This window comes from Podarcis filfolensis (genome assembly GCF_964270895.1).
Source record: "Podarcis filfolensis genome assembly, chromosome: 9".
NCBI lineage: Eukaryota > Metazoa > Chordata > Lepidosauria > Squamata > Lacertidae > Podarcis > Podarcis filfolensis.
In genome coordinates, this window is record NC_139610.1 from 54,071,750 (window position 1) to 54,077,901 (window position 6,152).

The window sequence follows — 6,152 nt, forward strand, 5'->3', positions numbered from 1 at the left end:
GACAGTCTCCATCGCTCCTCTCCCTCCATGGGAGAATCTACCTTCTCACCACCATGACCACCAGCTGCTCCTTTACTTCTTCATCTTTGCTACCACCCACTTGCTTGCTAGGCAGGGAGACAACGAGGATGCAGGCAGTATCATCAAGTGCTCCTTTTCACCACCACCACTGTTGGGGACAGAGCAAGAGACAGGTGAATAAGCAGGTTGCAATGGTGGAGCAAGACCAGGGAAGCTCTTGCCATATGCCTGACTATGCTTTCTTCCACAGTGGCCAGAATTCTCTGAGGGAAAGGGTATGTTTTAAATGTGCTTTAAAGGTAAATTGTGAGTACATGTCCTCTCTAGGCATTTGGTCTGATCTGGAGGGGCTCTCCTTACATCAGTGTTTCTCAAACTTTGGTCTCCAGCTGTTGTTGGACTACAACTCCTATCATCCCTGACCACGGTTCCTGCTAGCTAGGGATGATGGGAGTTGCAGTTGAACAACAGCTGGAGACCCAAGTTTGAGAAACAATGCCTTACATTCTTAACATGGTGCAGTGGAGAGTATCTCACAAAGACATCTTTGTGTGTCTCTTTCTACACACACACACACACACACACACACACACACACACACATTGTACATATAACCAGTGCTTTTTTTCCTGGGGGTACGCATACCCCTAAACGTTTTGCGAATCTAAGTTTGGCCTCATTGAGGGGCAGTTTTTCAACATGAGTAGGAAAATGAGAGTAGCCCTAAACATTTTTTTAGGGGGGAAAAGCACTGCATATAGTAAAAGCAAAGCACTCAGATGCACGAGCCAGGCCTGTTGTGGGCTTATACAGAGGTCTTGTGATCGCCCAGATGATGTTCTGACAACAAACCATCTTTTCTTCTGTGTAAGTGTTTCAAACCATCATTGCCGGCCTCAGCATTGCCAGAGGGTTTGCTAGAGAGCCATGCAAGCATTTCCCTTCTCTCCCACAGCTGAGTATACAGCTGAAATTTATAGTCAAGTCACCATGGCACTTTTCTTCAAAGCTACAGACAGCCCCACCAGTGATGCTGCCTGGTGTGTGCTTGGGTTCCAGCTACGAGCATTCTACCTCCTGCAGATGTCTCAGCGCAGCCAGCTCAGTTTCACGTTCTCCCAGGAGGAGACGGGGCTGGTTGGGACAGTAAATAATTAGCTTTGCTGCCGTTGGCTACAGGAATGATTATGAATTTTTAAGCGCGGCAAGCGATTGAAGAAGTTTCTGTTTGCTTTCCTCCAGCCAACTTGCAAACCTTTGCTCCTGGAGGGAGAATATTCCCTAAAGCAGCTTGACATTCAGGTGGGAAAACATTTAAGGTGCAAAAAAAACCACACAAAAAAAACCCCTGAGCCGAGGGTAAGTTGCTCAGAATTCAGGGGGAGTGGGGGGTCATGTTATGAGGGAGATTCCAAAAGTAATGCATGTTTTTTTAAAAAAATAAGTTTCTTAATTGTGCAGTCCTAGGTCTATCAATTAACAGATTATACCTGGAGCGGTTTGCTTCTGGGAAGATAAATTTGAGTGGGTTATGAGTAAAGAAACTCATCTTTGGAAGATTTTTTCAGTAGTTTTTTGTTATTGTTGCCTTAAATCTTTTTAAAATTAGATGCTGGTGAAAGGCATCACTTTGACAGCTTAAGAAATGAAAGTTTTCTCTAAATCCCCATAAAAATTCTCTCACGCAGCCCCCTTTCCCCACAGAATACTTCTGGTCTGACCTCTGTTTGTATCATATTTTTTATTCAGTGCCATGGAGCAGGCATATAGGAGTTATAGGCGGGGGGGGGGAAGCAACTTTTGCCACCTTTACTATACCTACCACTTCAAACAGCCATGGCTTCACCCAAAGAATTCTGGGAGCTGTATTTTTTAAGGGTGCTGAGAATTGCTAGGAGAGCCCCATTCCCCTAACAGAAATACTATTCCCAGTTCCCTGAGTTGATGGATTGTTAAACCATACTGGGAGTTATTGGTCTGTAAGGAGAATAGGGAATAGGATTCTTTGGGGGGAAACCATGGCTGTTTAAAGTGGTATGATACTTTCAAAATGTGTAGTGTATATGGAGCCCTTAGCTGAATACAACCCACTATTAACAGAAATTGCAATTCAGATTGTTCTGTGATTGGTGACAACAACCTTTTTATTTTCCCAGGCACTTACTCTTTAATCTGAGCAATGGTGCTGCCAGTTTTATCCTCTTCTAAATTTAATTTCATGTTTTAATTGCTGTGTTCTATGGAGGCAAACCACCCTGAGAATATTGAAGAGTGGCATACAAATGTATTAAGTAAATAAATAAAGACATAAAGATGACGTCTTTTTTCCATTCTGATACAAAGCCTGTGCCTTTATTAGCTTCATGTTAGGCATACGCCAGTAAAGATGATGGACAGACTCTGTCAAGTTGGTCCAGCTGTAGTTATATATTATTACTAGCTTGTAACTATTAACTCTCTTAATGCTGGAAGAGTGGGCAGCCTGTTTTAAGCATATTGTCATTCTATTAGCCTGTGGGGGGAAATAGTAGAAACAGAGAATACTCCACCTTGATGGAATATTGTCCCTCCCTGCAGTTCAATTATCTTTATTACATGCATGATCATAGAGTGTCTCAAGGCTTCCGGTCTAGTTCTGATACCCAAATGTACATTATATTATAAAGAAACAATGCACATAACTTTAGAAGCTTTCAGTTTCAAAATACTCTGAAGTGGGCCAAATCTTTTATGAAACGGAGACACTTCAACTAAGAAAAAGAACAGAACCCAAATGTTTCTCATTCGCAGTGTTGGCCCAGTGTAATTCCAGTTGTTCTGGTCTATTTATTTTGTTAGACCAAACTAAAATGGTAGGGTGGTTTTTTAAAAATATATTTGATATTCTGATATGCTTCTGCCTTTTATTGTCATCTGCTTGAGGCAAAAGTCACAACTACTGGTGCTTTAATTTTTTTAAAAAATAATTATGCCAAGAGCCCCCATCCCCCCCCAAGATAATAAAGTTGTACAATAACTTTAACATACACTTTTTCTAAATGTTTCAATCAGCTCTGAGTCAGTAGCGCTCATGTGGCAGAGTTAGCTTAAAGGTTACATCCTAGATGCCATGCATACTTCCATCCAGCTTCTTTTGAAAATCAAGTTGCGAACCAGGTTTTGAAGAGGTGCTGAAGTGTGTGCTCTTAGCAAAAGAATAGACCAGAAAGCGAAATAACAGCTTTATACAGAAGGGGGATGCTCAGATGGAACTAACCAAAACATTTCTTTCCCTTTCCTTTGGCATAGGACTTGTTCCCATCAAAACTAAAGGTTGTGCCCCGAGTTGTGCAGCCTGTGGAGAGAGGCACTTTGATGTGAAAGAGAATCCTAGTGAAGTACCGGATACAAATGTCTCTGTGGAAACAGGAGGAACTTCCAGAAGCAGGAAAAAACATTGTCAGAGAGAGGGTTTATTTATCCCTTCTCCATCATCACTCAGACAGTCTGGGTGGTTTCCTCTTGCAGGTCTATGTGCTGTGAGGAGGGTTCCGTGCTAATCATGGGGCAAATGTTGACAAATGTCACATGATCATCAAAGCATAAATATCCAGTCTCACACTTGGAGATTGGATCAGGCTCCAGACCCAGCTGTTCATGACTTGGGACCAGAGATGGGGGGAATCTGTCAATTTTGGTATCACTCAGTTTCTAATTTTTCAAATCTTGTTTGTTTTCCCACATTTCCACATTAGTTTGTGATTATTATTTTTTAAGTCCTCATGAAAATTCATCAGTATTTTAGTGTGGATTTCTCCTAATGTACAATTTTTTGCAAGCCATATCCGTTTTAATGCACCTTTTACCCCAGTAAATGCCTTTTTGTACATATTACTTGGCTAGAACGGTGCTGAAAAACTGGGAGAACTGCAAATTACAAAAGTACAGCTGTGATTCATTTTCCATGCTAAGTAAGTTCTTCTTACACGCAAACTGGACTGAATTTCTTCCCTATCCTTACTAGTGACACATCTTGTTTCAGGAAAGCCACTTTCTATGTATTAAGTCTTAACTTCATGAGGCTGTCAATATTTAAACTGTCGCTCTGTACTAGGGACAGGGAGTAAGCCCTGTTGAATTCAGTGGAGTTTAGCTCTGAGGAGACATGCATGGACACACACTATCTGTTATGTGTTTCGGATCTCTTTGTGAGGTTGCCCCTGAGATTGCTTCAGAAACTGCAAAAGGAAAGCAACTTATAAATGAAATAAATAAATCCCTTATTCTACCCTGTCCTTAGGACTTAAAGTCAATCAAATAACACACGTTTTTTTTAAAAATCCCAAAGACTGAGTATTACTGCAAAAATATACTACATGCAAACTATAAAAGCCAGCAAAAGCAAATTGAAATACCTACTGAAAGCCAAAACCAACACATTCATTTATTTAAATATTGATCTTCAAAATGGTTAAGAACAGTTTAAGAAATATATGTAGTTAATAAACAGTATACCTTCTATTTGATATAGAATCTTGAAATCAAAGCTAGCCCACACTATTCTCTGAAAGGCTGCCAAAATAAGAGAGACATATATCACTCTTAGAAGATATTCTAGGTTGGAATTTGATAGACCTCTAGAGGAAGTCATTTCAACAGTTTTGAGGAGAATGAAAATGGCTGTGTGATCCCTTGATACTTGGATCAATAGTTCAGTCAAGAAGACACTCTCAGTTGATCTTTAGGGCCATAATAGAGAATTTAGAAATATGGTCCAATTATAGTTCTCTGGGTCTAGACTACTTTTCTGTACTTTTCCAGATCTGGCTTAACCTTGGCTGGGCAAAAGCAAAAGCTCCAGGCTATATGCTCAGCCTCAGATTTTGACAATCCTGGGCACGAAAGGCTCAGATCATTTTGGGAAGATATACCTGTATACTGAATGTGCGAATCAGCTCTAACTCGGCTGGGACAATGTAGTCTTAGTTTAACATGTGCATCTTAAATATTTTGTTGTGCAATAGCACACAAGCTACATCTAAATGAATAACTCCTTATTAAGGAAGGAAAACCACAGACAGGGTACAATGAAATCTGAAAGAGGAGACACAGAGAGGCAAAGAAATGAGACCAAAAGGCAAATTCTTATACTATAAGGGTTCCCCCCCCACTCTCCTATGCCTGAGTTTGATGTTCTTTCCTTTTATCTTTCCATATCAAGGAAGCAATAAGTCTTACCAGCCTCAGGGGTTGAAAAACAACAGAAGGTGATGCAATGGTTGCTCATCACTGGATGACAGGTGAATTGCCCACAAGCTATTATCTATGAAGATGGGAACAGATCAGTTAGGAGTTGCCCAGCCACCAAACCGCAACAGCATACATATGTTGTGATGTGACATGCCTGTCTCTTTATATCTATATTAGCTTCCATAAGTAAAATTTACTGCTGCAAACCAAGTAGTGAACAACATCTGTGCACTTTATCATAATTGTCACCTTTAATTTAATCAGTCCGCTTCTTTCCCAAGTTAAGGCCCTGTGAGAATTTGTGTTCATTGCTTCTACCATTAGTGTTAATGCAGCAAATGATCCACAGAGTAAGCCAACAGAGGACAGAGGGGTGGTTTATTCTTGACATGTCCCCTTGTGATCACCTCAGAAATGTGTGGGTTGCTGCCATGTTCATAGCTGAGCTGGGATCCTGTAAACTATGCTATAATTATAGCAATCAGGGAAGCCATGTATACACCATGTTGCAGCCATGGCTCATACAAATACAATAAACACTGTTTAAAAGATAGATTGTCAAAAATATCTCACAGTGATGTAATTATTGCTGTTCATTGCAATTCATTGCATTGTTCTGGGGTCTCTGCCAAACAGTGAGCTAGTGTAGAAAAGTGGTTAGAGTGTTGGACTAGGGTTGGGAGAGCGTGGCACTGTGGTCTGAACCACTGAGCCTCTTGGGCTTGCCGATTGGAAGGTCGGCGGCTCGAATCTGCGCGACGAAGTGAGCTCCCATTGCTCTGTCCCAGCTCCTGCCAGCCTAGCAGTTTGAAAGTTTGCTGCGGCAGGAAGGTAAATGGCATTTCTGTGCGCTCTGGCACTCGTCACAGTCCTCCATGTGCCAGTAGTGGTTTAGTCATGCT

General features: G+C 41.2%; 1 long non-coding RNA gene across 1 annotated transcript in view; it reads left to right on the forward strand.

The window, feature by feature from the left end:
- LOC310742591 overlaps positions 1-5,815 on the forward strand; it is a 36,173-nt gene extending 30,358 nt beyond the window's left edge. Inside the window, exon 3 of the long non-coding RNA XR_014538591.1 lies at positions 3,310-5,815. This is a non-coding gene — a long non-coding RNA (uncharacterized lncRNA). The remainder of the gene's footprint in view (positions 1-3,309) is intronic.
- The last annotated feature ends 337 nt before the right edge of the window (positions 5,816-6,152 follow it).